This window comes from Stegostoma tigrinum, chromosome 13, assembly GCF_030684315.1.
Source record: "Stegostoma tigrinum isolate sSteTig4 chromosome 13, sSteTig4.hap1, whole genome shotgun sequence".
NCBI lineage: Eukaryota > Metazoa > Chordata > Chondrichthyes > Orectolobiformes > Stegostomatidae > Stegostoma > Stegostoma tigrinum.
Window position 1 is genome coordinate 22,730,088 of NC_081366.1, and position 14,081 is coordinate 22,744,168.

A 14,081-nucleotide genomic window follows, 5' to 3' on the forward strand; every position below is an offset into this window, starting at 1 on the left:
TACCCCAGGATTTAGAAATACAGAGCACAGCTCAATTTTGGCACAAAGTGAACACACCCTGTCTGCCATACTGGAAGCTGAGAGTCAATTTTATGTCTGCAATGGATGGATCATTAGTAATTTTGTTGGCCACTGTTGCCTTGGGTATTTCTTATCTGTGCATCATGCTCTGGCCTAAAGCAGAGGAACCTTTTAAAATCACATGAATTCAGCAGTTACCTTATAGATAATTACACAGTTAAATTGAGCTCCACAACAAGGAATGCGCCTGGGCTAGTTCATAATTTATTAATATCATCCTGATATACAAGGCTTCCAGGTTATCCGAATGATAGTGTAAAACTGAAGATATGATTTCCCAGTGTTTCTCCTGGGCAATTAAGAGAACTCAGGGACATTCATTTTTAACTAGTCCCCCTAGTCCACTGCCTTCAACTTTTCAAGTCAATTCTGGTGTTTTGACACAGCACGAAATAATCTTTCACTATTTTTAAAAGATTGAGGTTGCGGCAAGTGTGAGATTTGTTAGTTTCTATTGTCAGAAGCCTTTGATGCCCAAAAGAAAAAATAGAAAATTTTACTTTCTATCAGAATTCATCATATTCTCAATTAAAGAAACAACATTATTATCCATTACATTACATTCTTCAGTTTTTATGGATGTGCGAAGAGAGTTAAAGGGTCATCCTTTCATTTCAAAGTGTTTACAACCAACGTATTAAAACTTCATCTGCTATTGAAGACAAACACAGTGCTCAAATTGTGCACAGCCAGAACCTTACAACAGAAAAATAACGAATAATTGAATGGTGAGATAATTTATTTCTGGTGTAGTTGGGTGGCCAGAAATACAGGAGAACTTCTTCACAGAGTAAAGCCATGGGATTGTTTACTACTAATTACGAAGGCAGACGCAGCCAAACAGAATCAAGGAATTTCACAGCGCTCAGGAAACCCTTTTCACTAAACACGCCTGTGTTGGCTCGTTCTGCCACCACCACGACATAAAGCTCGCTATTCCTGTAAGTTTGTAGGGAGAGCATAAAGAAGTCCAAACAAGGGCCACATGATGATCCATGAAAAACACAACAGGATGTCAATGGAGAATTAACACTTCAGTGTCCTGAATTAAAAGCATTTCATTTTATACCATGACTGAATTGTAAGCAATTCTACCTGTAAAACCAGTTGTTAGAAATATTCAAAAGCCTTGGCTATTTCTCCATCTGGATTATACTGAAGAGTAAAATGGGAGTTAAAAACAGTCCCTCTGTGATTTCGACATCCTTCCAGAAGTACAGCCCTAAAACAGGATAGAAAATTCTGAGCCCTAGTCTAACAAATTATTTGTATATGGTTCACACTGCATCTTGGCATTTACTGCACTACCCGATCCATAAGTCCTTGTATTTCTTTGAATGTTTTTTACATACTTTATTAGCTTTTACTAGCATTACTAACTTTACATCCTCTGTTACAATATCCATGTACCTTTTAAAGTTTTACGCTAGACATATTTTCCTTCTTCAAACATATTTTATATATTTTTTCTTCCTTCTAAAATGCATCAGATTTCTTTACCACAATAAATTTCATTTGATTTCAAATTGCCCAATCTATTAACCACTTTGAAAATCATTTCAGTTTTGAGTTCATTTAACCACAACTTATCAGCAATTCAGAGGTATTGGTTTTGTTTACATATTTAATCCAAAGGGAGGTTGAATTTAAAATATTGTAACTCAAAGGCAAGAGCAATGACAACTGAACAAAGTTCATGTCCAAGATTATCCATTATAATCCCAATTAGAAGGCTGAAACCCAATGGTGTTTTTTTTAAATCAACAGATTTTATTTTCTTCTCCATTTCAGTTCTGGCCTCACCCTCCCTCAGCTATGGCCTGTGCCACTCATCATTTCCAGCTGTAAATTGGTCAGCATGCAGTCTGCTCTTAATTCTTTGTTATGCCCCACTTTGACTGACAGTCGACAAGACTACAAGAGCATTGGTTACACCTCTTCCAATTCTCCATTTCACTTTGAAGGGAAGAGACAGCCCTCAGCTCAAAGATGCACTGATATTTAGGAACTTACTGCATGAGCAATTGCTGGCCCCTAGTGACATGTTTCAATGTCCTGCATCCATCTGCCTTGAATGCTTATGATGAATGATAGTCAGAGTCAAAACATGGCTCAGTAAAAAAGCTGTGTCCCAAAACCTGACCTCCTTTAGGACTTTGATAACAGTCTACCGTAGAATATTAATGTCCATCTCTAACAGTGTGGGTGTTTAAGCCAATTTCTATACAGCAATGGTCTTCTCCAATGTAAAATGGCTATGCATGGTATAAGACCCAAATAAACTAAAGTCATTTCTTAAATTAATGTTCCCTCTCACTTCATTGTAACATTCCCATTGTACATGTAATATTTTCAATCTGGAATTAAAAGCCCTCTAAAAGTCACAATCTCTAAACAATACCAACGTTCAGTGCGGACACAAATTTATGTTTCAGCCATCAATACATTCACGAGAAAAGATAACATCTTCCTTGTTGTATCTCTTCGTTCTTGAGTTTATTTTTCTTGAGTTTATTTGTCCTCATAGGATATTGCAATAACCAGTGATATGCCCAATATGAGAAATCAGAGCTGTTACTCACCTTGAGGTGACTTCAATCAGGTGTACTCTCTACTTAAAGCCAAGTTTAAATATTGCTTGTTACAGGAACCAAAGAGGAAAGTCTGACAGTTTTCTTAAATCTGATGTTCTGAGTTTAACAAATGATTTGTGTATGGTAACTCGATATCCCAATTTATAAATCCGTATGTACTATTTTCTTCTATTTATTACCTTTTTCTAGCTCCTTTATATTATATAATTACATAACTCCATTTACATTGTTTCTTCTCCTTTCAAAGTATTATTCTGTTAAATATATAGTCTTCTTTATTCCAATTTTCCCTAATGAATTTTACCTGATTTCAAGGCACCTGATCAATGAACCTCTTCTAAAGACGAGTTACCTGATCTCAGTATTTTTTTTCATATCTGTCCACATAACAATTGTCACTGCACTTGAAAAGTACTTCAACTGTGAACTGATCTTTTTTTTGGATTTAAGACCCAGATCTTAACAGCAAGTCAGTTTATAGCAAATGAGGTGTGCTGCAGTAAGTGTGACAAACTAATCCACTGCCTTTGGAAAGGAAACCCAGGAGATTTTTCACTTCTGAGCCTCAAGAATAAGTTCTTATTCAGGTGGGAAGTCAGCAGAAAAATCACAGTGCTTGAATACTGCCGAGCATCAGCACGACAGGATGGAATTTGATATCTGGTCATGGAAATATGGCAGTTAGGAGCAAGAGAATGCCATTTAGCTCTTTGCACCTGCTCTGGCATTCAATATGATCATGACTAATTCTCTATTTCAATGCTATATTCCCACTTTCTTCCATTAACCCAATGCCTTCAAATCTAAAAATGCATCTTTCACATTTTTGAATATATTCAGCGGCTTGGCCTCCACAGCTTTCACTGGTGAAGAACTGTACAAGTGCACTGCCTTCTTGTAGGGGTTTGAGCAACGTGGGCTAGATTAGATTAGATTAGATTCCCTACAGTGTGGAAACAGGCCCTTCGGCCCAACAAGTCCACACTGCCCCTTGAAGCATCCCACCCAGACCCATCCTCCTATAACCCACACACCCCTGAACACTACAGGCAATTTAGCACGGCCAATCCACCTAGCCTGCACATCTTTGGGCTCTGGGAGGAAACCGGAGCACACGGAAGAAACCCACGCAGACACGGAGTGAATGTGCAAACTCCACACAGACAGTTACCTGAGGCTGGAATCGAACCTGGGTCCCTGGCACTGTGAGGCTGCAGTGCTAACCACTGAGCCACCGTGCCACCCCAAACTGTGCTGGCTATAGTGAGATTTGTGGCAGATTCAGACCAGAATCTAGCAAGGCCTATCTCAACACAGCAGCACCTTGTTCTATCTTTCATGTTTCTGATCAGAGATATGTCAAGTTTCTCATTTGGCAGATGTGAGTTACCAATGAAGAGATTACTGCTTGTTTACAGCCTTGTTAACAGCCCAACGTTGTGTTATTAATACGCAGCTTTCTTACGTACCAAATATGCCAAACAATTCAGATGTTGAGAAAACTCAGCATGGAAATTGGAAATGGGTACCAGACAAATACAGCTCGAGGCTTTCTCTGATCAAACCCCTTGTTTTTATAACTAACTGCATTTCAGGACACAGTCAACGGGCACCACCACATGCACCCCTCATCAAAGAACACTGGTATCTGGTGTTTTCTAACTCCTCACGACCATCATGGTACCTCTTCAATGTACTGGCAGTGCCCTCTAGGGGCACAGATCTGCACTGTAGGACACACCAGCAACTAGTATTGAAAGGCTATTAGGAGGGACAATTTGCATACAAGGACAGGGATTGGGCCTGGCTGCAACACAAGGCTTGCTGCCTTATTACCTACCCATATACTCGTAGCGCCATGCTTTACCTTCCCATACTATGCCATGTCAATAAGTGCATTGATGCTTCAGCCTGAACCAAAGGCTATCAGCACTGTTGACGTGGGGTGCTGATTTGTACAAACTGCTTGTCTTAGGCATCTGTCCAATGATTACGGGATGGAGGAACATCTTGATAATGAGTAAACTGAGACATCAATTAAATACCTAGAGAATGTGCCAGATGTTTGTGTACCATGTCAAAAACAAGTGTGAGCTAGTTCTCAGATAACAAAGTGTGGAGCTGGATGAACACAGCAAGCCAAGCAGCATCCTGCTGTGATCATCCAGCTCCACACTTTGTTGTCTTGGATTCTCCAGCATCTGCAGTTCCCATTATCTCCCATTATGTCTGAGCTAGTTCTCAGTCCAGTCATAGAGAGGCTGCTGACCGTCCTGTAGTCCTGGTACCATGCCTCAGGGCTACAGTCCAAATGCAGTCCAGCTGCTTGGCCACTGTCAGTTATCCATTTGTGATGCCCACAGTTAGGCATCTATCTGACTGAAGTCCAGGGAATGAGCAGCAGTCAGTCTTGTTGAGCAAGCACCAACAGTCCAGGGAATACAACACTGTGAAGGTGTCAACAAGAACTGTGAAAAACTCAGGAAACTGCAGTTGTATGGGGGTGAAGCAGAACATCTTCAGCAGACATTGTAGACTATGTGAAGGCATTTAGGGCACTGACAACCATTGTAACCTCCATGGGGAAAACATAAAGAAGTTGAGTGAGTGTAATCAAGGTATAGTGCTGGGGCTTAGGCAACAGGGAGGACAGATACAGGTGAAATTCAATGGTAGATGGGTGGAAATGGCCTGTCAGGGCTGTGTGAAGTAATAGGGAACAGATCAAAAAGACTTGAGGCATCATAGGTTATATTATTTGAAATTAAAGTCTATTCAACAATCTGATAATGGGCAGAAAGAAGCCTTTCCTGAACCTGCTTTTGCATGTGTTCAGGCTTTTACATCTTCTACCTGATGGAAGAGGTTATGGGGAGATCATTACCAGGGGTGTGATGGGTCTTTGATGATGTTTGTTGCCTTTTCAATGGCAGCGAGTTGTATAAACATAATCTATGGATGCAAGGTTGACTTCTGCAATGGTCTGGGCTGTGCACATCACCTTCTGCAGTTCCTTGTGGTACGGGGCAGAATAGTTGCCATACCTGGCCATTATGCACTGGACAATATGCTGTCGATGGTGCATCTGTAGAAGTTGGTGAGGGACCTTATGGACATGCCAAATTTCCTGAGCCACCTGAGGAAGAAGAGGCATTGCTGTGCCTTCTTGACAGTCTCATTTATGTGGCAAATCCACGACAGGTCGTCAGTTACCATCACTCTGAGGAATTGGATGCTCTTCGCCCTTTCAGTTCCATTGATGTAGATGGGGGCATATTCTCCTCCTTTCTGAAGTCAATGATCAGTTCTTTAGTTTTGCTGACATCGAGAGACAAACTGTTTTCATTGCACCACATCACTAAGCCGTCTATCTCCCTTTTGTATTTTGACTCATCAATGTTAGATATCCATTCCACTGTGGTGGTGTCATCAATGAACCTGTAGATGGTGTTGGTTTGGAATTTGCTAACACAGTTGTGGGTGTACAGAGAGTGCAGCAGGGGGCTAAAGACACATCCTTGTGGGGCTCCAGTGTTGGGTGTTATTGTGGGGGATGTGCAGTTACCTATTCTCACTGATTGTGGCCTATGGGTCAGGAAGCTGACGATCCAGTTGCAGAGGGTGGAGCTGAGACCAACACTGCCCTAATGTAATCCAAATGTTCTGGTAGTAGAACTATGGGGTAAGTGAACTGGCTTATGTGCCATCAAATTCATCTGAAAGGTCTTCTTTGACATTATTTTTGCGTTGGAGTACACCCAACAGTTCAACTCCTCCCACTCATTATTTTCCAACTGATATTGCTTATGCACATGCCAGAAAGATATCTGGAACACGGTGATGCAGCACCAGCCTTTACCCATATAGACTCCCTTCATGCTGGTTAGCATTACCTCTATGGTGCCACTGACTGTGATATTAATCTGCATCTGTATCTGTTTCTAAGACTTCTGTCTCATAAGTTGGAATAGGGAACACGATTGTAGAGTTGCAGGTGGTCCTTTCATTCTGGTCTGTAACAAATCTTTATTGCATCTAGGTGTATAGTTCAGTACCTAACAGTGTAACCTTCCCTAATGACCACCTTGTTCTTTATTCTGGAGCTCTCCAGATGGAGTGGAGCAGCGAGCGCTTTGTAGCTAGCATCATTTACAAAATCATTACATTTTTTCAATTCTGTCAGAATTAGTCGAATGTACACATGCTCATCCCCAGAGAAAGCAATCAATTGACTTGGACCCCACTTTCCTCATAAAATCAATAACCGGCTCATTTAAGTCCAAGCACCTCTTCTGTTGCCTCTTCATAAATTTACTGTGGGGTCTTTGTCTTCCCAATTTGGTATTCTATCACCATCGGATTGAGGATCTTGTTTAATTAACATACCTCCAAGATCTTTTTCTCAGCATCAGAATGCTAACATACTGTTTAACGCTAAGTGTACCAACACACGGTTTCTATTATCTTACAGGACCCTGTCCTCCTTCGGCAGCACAAATCCATTCTCGGGTCCTTATTTCAAGCCAGGGCAGAAGTCTCTCCAGGATAGTAGTCAGGGGAAAACTTATTGGATGGTCATGTTGTGATAGGGTGAAGAGAAAACCGCTATTGTTGTTATCTTGCTCATTTTGGTATTGGAGCCCCCTTCCTTCAGATGTCACCCTCTCCTCACCATCCTCTGTGCAGCTCACCGGATGAATATGCAGTTACAATTTCAGACTCACAATATCTGATCCTGCCCTGATTCAAGTGCTGTATTGCCATATGACTGTGCCACCTTTCTTGGCTGGGAATTGGTATCTGGAAGGCCAATTGAAGCAAGTGTAGATACTCACAGTCACAATAATCACTCCTTGGACAGTCATTCCATCTCTGACTCTGGCCTGCTTGAAAGATACCAATAATCTCAAACTTTCTCTGCATTTCACCTGTAAAGTACAGCTAGCATTTTCCTTCAGTGAAGGCCAAATTGTACAGCAAAACCCAGTAGTTCATCCTGTGATATAGTCTTGAAAATAGAAAATATTTAGGTAGTTGGTCATCACAAGAGATAACAAGGTGTCGAGCTGGATGAGCACAGCAGGCCAAGCAGCATCAGAGGAGCAAGAAAGCTGACATTTTGGTTCTGGACCCTTCTTCAGAAATGGGGGACGGGAAGTGGATTCTGAAATAAATAGAGAGAGAGGGGGAGACGGACGGAAGGTAGATAAAGGAGCAGATAAGTGGAGAGGAGACAGAAAGGTCAAGGAGGCAGGGATGGAGCCAGTAAAGGTGAGTGTAGATGGGCGTTAGGATGGGGGTTGTTCAGTCAAAAGAAGGGGGACAGGTCAAGGAGGCGGGGATGAGGCTGGTGGGTAGGAGATTGTCATCACAAGGTTCTCAGATCTCTAATTGTATCCTTTACTTTACAAGTTTCCATTGGCCCATTTTCTCCATTTATTTCTTGTCCCTTCTACCAGGCCCCTGGACTGTTTCTTATGTTTATCCAGAATTAACTTCATAATGGACACCTCCAGGTTCCAATGCAGTTCTTCCTGCTCCTGTCCTTCCACTCACTACCTGCACTCACCTATCACCATCCCAGCTACCTTCCCCAGCACCACCCCTCCTCTCTCTATTTATTTCTCAGCTCCCTTCCCCCTCCCCATTTCTGAAGAAGGGTCCCAACCTGAAACATCAACTTTCCTGCTCCTCTAATGCTGCTTGGCGTGCTGTGTTCCTCCAGCCCCACACTGTGTTGTCTCTGACACCAGCATCTGCAATTCTTGCCATCTCTGAGCCCTTTAATTTTACTTGGTTCAGTTCGTCAAACACTTCCAACTCTCACCACACGCCTCCGATGTGGGTTTTCCATTTGGATTCTTAAATACCTGTATATACCTAACCATTTGGTTACGCTGCCCATGTATTTTGCTGCTTAACTGGGATAATGATCTTCTGGTGAATTTTCACTTTAACTACTGGTACTGCTGCCCCAGTGAGACTCCTAATTATTTTTTGTGTTTTGTGTCAGCTCCCCAGGGTAACATATGTTCCCACCTGCTCCAGGCGATTGTCTAATCCAGCACTACTCCAAACGTGTAACAACTCTGCATGCATATATTGATTTGCTTTCCCTTTCCCTCTACCACCCCTCAACCTTGCCCCAAAGATCAAGAGGTTTGGCTTGCACTACAACCTCTGCAACCTAGCTTAAAATAGCTTTAAAAATCATTATCTGGGATGAAACAATGTGCAGTGCAATCTAAAAGAATTGCAGATGCTGTAAATCAGGAACAAAAACGGAAGCTGCTGGAAAAGCTCAGCAGGTCTGGCAGCATCTGTGAAGATAAAACAAAATCAGAGTAAATGTTTTGGGTTCGGTGACCCTTCCTCAGAACTTCTGAGGAAACCTGAAATGTTAACTCTGATTTTTTTTTCTTCATAGATACTGCCAGACCTGCTGAGTTTTTCCAGCAACTTCTGTTTTTGTGCCAGGTAATCAGTCTGTTCAAAGTGCACATTGTTCAGCCACACACACAATAATCATTTCATAACAGCACTGTGTGGGCCTTAGGACTCTCTGGGCTATTGTGTTACTTGAGATTTGACCCCATTTAGAATTGCTTCTTCTGTAAAGTTGGTGGGGAGTTTAGAACTTAAAACTGACTACTGCTTCATCCACATTTTGCAATGTTTTAGCTTTAAATATCACTGAATGTCACTCTTACCCTGTAACTTCAGTCTTTAAATCTAATTAAATTCGTTCAACCCAGTGGCCTGCAGGACTTTAGATTAATTGTCAAGTCTCCACTAGTCTCTCTAAACCTCTCTGTTTTGTTGCTTCTTTTCGATTGAGATCAGCAAACAAATTTACTTCTCCCCTCCAAGTAGCAACATCTAACATAAAAAAATGATCTCCCCAAGTCATTTAGGAACTGTGGTGGGAACCCAAAGACTCAAATCCTGACACTTTGCCACAAGTTGTTAAACCAAATCAATCTAATCCAACTCAGAATTATTTACTCTGAATATTTCAAATAAAGCATGCTTTCAATTTGTTCCAAATCATAAAGTTCCAAATTCACACACACAAACAGCACGCATGCAAAAACAAAACTGTTTATCCCATTGCAGCTGAAAAGAATAGCCAATGTTTTAAGAGGAAGACAACAAGACAACTTTGTTCAGAGGCATTTTACACACATTAAAGACACCCTCCATTCTGTTTGTATGATACCATCACTGCGTGAAATGAGATAGATTTTGACCAGATCTAGAACTCAAGATTGGCTATCAATGAGATACTTTGGGCCATCATCAGCAGCAAAACTTCTCAAATGCAATTTGCAACCTCATCATCTTGGAAATCCCTCAGTCTACCATTACTATCAAGTTATCAATCATTGTCAGTGAAGAATGCCAGGAACAGCATGAGGCATATCTAAAAAAAGAGGCTTCAACCTGGTGAAGATCCACTACATCTGTGTCAAACGGCATAAGCAGCAGTTTAGAACATCGTTGATGATAATGAGCACCTCGCCAAGATCTTCCCTATGCCTCCACTTCTTCAAATCACCATGAAACCTTAAACAGACCACTGTTCACAGCAAACTACCCAGCCTTCAGAACGACATCGACCACAACAATATACAACATTGTCTTGGCACCCTCTGCAAGACATGTCAGATCTTCGACATGGATACTGTCATCGTACATGGGAACACTCACCCACCACATGCATGGCCAACTTGGCCAACATTGTCTAACTTATATGCTGCAGGCAAGAATGCCTCAAGGTATGGTATATTGGTGAGACCTTGCAGATGCTACAACAACAAATGAATGGACACTGCACAACAAGTGCCAGACAGGGATATTCCCTCCTAGTGGAGGAACACTTCAGCTGTCAAGGACACAGCCTCAGATTTTCAGGTAAACAACCTCCAAGGCAGACTTTGGGATACACAACAATGCAGAGTCACTGAGCAGGGGCTGATTGGTACTCATGAGGATGCCCTCAACTGGGCTTTTGGGTTCAAGTTGCACTACAGGTGACTCCACTACACAATACACTCACACACACACTCACACGTGGTGCACACACACACACACACACACACACACACACACACACACACACACGCGCGCGCGCGCGCAAGGACATTGGCACCTGTTATCTGCCAAATCACTTTGGATACTTATTGTACCTCGCAGAGCCAGGACATTAGGAAGCACAGACCTGCATTATGAGGAGCACCAGAAACACATATTGAAAGGCTGCTGCAAAGACACTTTGCAAACAGGGCAAGCAACTGGCTCATCAATTGGACCAACCTGCATCACAGGGCTAGACAAAAATCAAAGAACTACAGCTGCCTGAAATCAGAAACAAAAACAAAATAGCTCGAGAAACACGGTACATCTGGCAGCATCTGTGGGCAGAAAGCAGAGGCAACTGAAGAAGGGTCACTGGACCTAAAATGTTGATTCTACTTCTTAGTCATAGATGCTGCCTGACCTGCTGAGTTTCTCCTGCTATTTCTGTTTTTGTTGCATCTCGTTGCACATTGCTTGCTCTCGTAGCACCTACCTGCATTGTGATAGAGTTACATCCTTGCTGAAATGTGCCATCTAGTTTGTGCCTTGTTGCTTCAGCAAAGTTAACTAAAATTTGTCAGTTTTAGTGTACTGACATGCACTTTCATGTAGATACACAGGCAAGTTGCTTGTTAATTGGGATCTGTCCAGGGGAAATGGCTGGGGACATCTTGCTGCATAGGAAACCGAGATGCCAATCTAACACTTATAACATGTTTACATTATGGGTTTGTTAGACTATTAAACTATCAACCCTTTTTCAAGGATCAGCATTTAAAGCAAAAGTCATTTATGATGTAAGTTCACCCCCTCTGTAAAATAGTTGAGTTTTCTTTAGCCTAAAGTAAAACGTGACATTGTAGAGGAACAGGTTAACTCAAATATGCAAATTAAACATAGGTAATCCATTCTTATTCAAATGTATTAAAATCTTTAATATTGCATTTGACCCCATCACTCAGCCAATGCAGGTTCATTAATGTTATTTAAAAGGGAGTTTGCTTCCATTTAAGTGCATGAAATATCAAGCGGCAAGATAATGCACCATACATGAAACAGTCATCTCCCATTTTTTCTGATAAAACATGTGCAAACCAAGCCAATATTACATCATCTCTTTACTTACTAGAACACTATCAGAAATAAAAACTTATTTACAAGACCAATCACATGATGCAACCGCAGTTAATTAATAAATTAAATAAATTTGCCATTCTTGCCAGTCAGTATTTTCTACACTAACGAAAAAAAATTAACGTAAAGCCCTTCATAAATATGTTTTTTTTGAGTAAATCAAATGGGAAATCAGCTGTACTGAAATGATCAACCTTATAATACTTAGTAGCCTAGAACTTTATTACTGCAAATGCCAGAAATCTGAAATAAAAATGGAAAATGTTCGAATTACACACTTTTCCCTTCCTTGCAGTATTTTGAAGGGTTACTTCAAAACTGTATTCTGGCCCATACTACAATCTCAACACCCATCCTCCCGTTCTCATGGCACTTTCCACAACAAGCATATGAGATGCAAAACTGCACTGTCATCTTATCCCCACCCACCACCAAAGTCAAATCACAGCTACCAGGTGAAACAATGGCTTCCTTATATTCTTTTCAATTTATTATAATAGATTTACTACTCATGACATGGCCTGCGTACATCAGGGAAACTATTGTCGCGGTGGTCACTTTGATGAACAAATGTATGTACAAATAGCATCACAGAGTTTCCATTACCTGTGATTTTAACTCTGCATCTTATTCTGAATCCCCTGAGCTCAGATTCCTACATTGATGCAATGAAACTCAATGTAAGTTCTTCAAATGATACACTTCACAGCCTTCTAGACACAAGAATGTATCAACAATTTCAAGTTATACTTCCTATACCTCAACAAGCTCACACTGTAGTTGGTGTCAAAACAATACCACAATGTACAGACAGATTTACTCTTACCCTAGAACTGGCACAGAAGTCTTCTCCTCATTTCCAGCATTGTTTTCTGAACTCCCTTCATTCTTCATCTTGCCAATTTCACTCACACCAAGCTCAGAAAGCAAAGTAGAGCAAGAATTTCAATACCTTTCCTTCCCTTTAAAGAGGCTGTGATCATTCGAATTCTGGTATGCTCTCCTTTGAATCAGTTTTGCTGGTCTTTGATTGGTCTTCACCGCTGCTGCGTTCAAATCTTCTGAGAATCACAGCTCAAGAATCAGCCATCCTCAGTAGCTGTTATTGTACTTTACCAACATGGTGATCCTCCAAGAAAACATTAAGAGAGCACAGACATTATGTATGTCCTCTAGGGGATCTGAGAAGGTTGAAGAAAAATCCCTCAAGCTGAAGACGCTTTTGGGAGGCAAAGAAATGGAAGACATGAAGTGTTACATTTTCATTTTAAAAGTTTAATGTTATAAAAAGGGTACCAGAAAGGACCTTGGGCAGAGGTGGAGGGTAAAGCAAATTATGCCTTTTACTCAATGGATAGCTACTCAGCATGTGTAAAAGGAACTACATCATAGCAATATCATGTCAGCCTGGGAATGTAGGGTGCTTCAAATAAAATGTCTGCTTTTAACCATCCTTTGAATGTTGTTATGTTTAATAAAGCCCATTGCTGTTCACTCACAAGGGTGTAAGTGCAAGTTTAGTTTCTGTACTTGCTCTTTGTCACTCCACTTTGCTCATCATCATCCTTCTTAACTTATTTAATCATTCCTGTCTTCCGCCCAATGCCAAACTTTCCTTTTAAGTTTCTTCCCCCTCACCCCTTCCCCTACCTTTACTTATCTAAAAACTGTTACATCTCTAAATTTGTCCAGTTCTAACAAGAGATTGATGCCCTGAAATGTTAATTGTGTTTTTCTCTCTCCACAAATGCAACCTGACCACTTGCAAAGTTCCTTTATTTTCTGTTATTTGTGAAATTCCTTGACCTTTAAACAAGCCTAAAACATTTACCTTGACAGAGATGTGGTGGCAAATTGCTCAAGATTCAGTAGCATATCACTAATGCTACGTCATTTCTATTTTTAATACCTGAGCATAAACATATTTATGACAGCACTCTTATACCATTAATTTAAAAAACGCAAAATGTCAAGGTGAGTAAAATCACAAGCCAATGATTTTCATTTCAAATTGCTAGCATCCATTATCAATAAGCATTTGAAAAAAGTGTAAGTTCATTCAGAAAGATTAACATGGTTTTGTAGAAGATGGATGTGTCCAACTAGCCAAAGTTTTTTGACAGAATCATTGAGTTGGGGAATAGAGAAAGAGAAAGGTACCCCACATATGGATTTCCTGAAAGTATTCAATAA

At 40.9% G+C, this 14,081-nt stretch overlaps 1 protein-coding gene across 2 annotated transcripts in view; it reads right to left on the reverse strand.

The window, feature by feature from the left end:
• Positions 1-14,081, reverse strand: part of sgcd (sarcoglycan, delta (dystrophin-associated glycoprotein)) — a 483,273-nt gene that overhangs the window by 364,695 nt on the left and 104,497 nt on the right. The gene's annotated exons all lie outside the window — the stretch shown is intronic.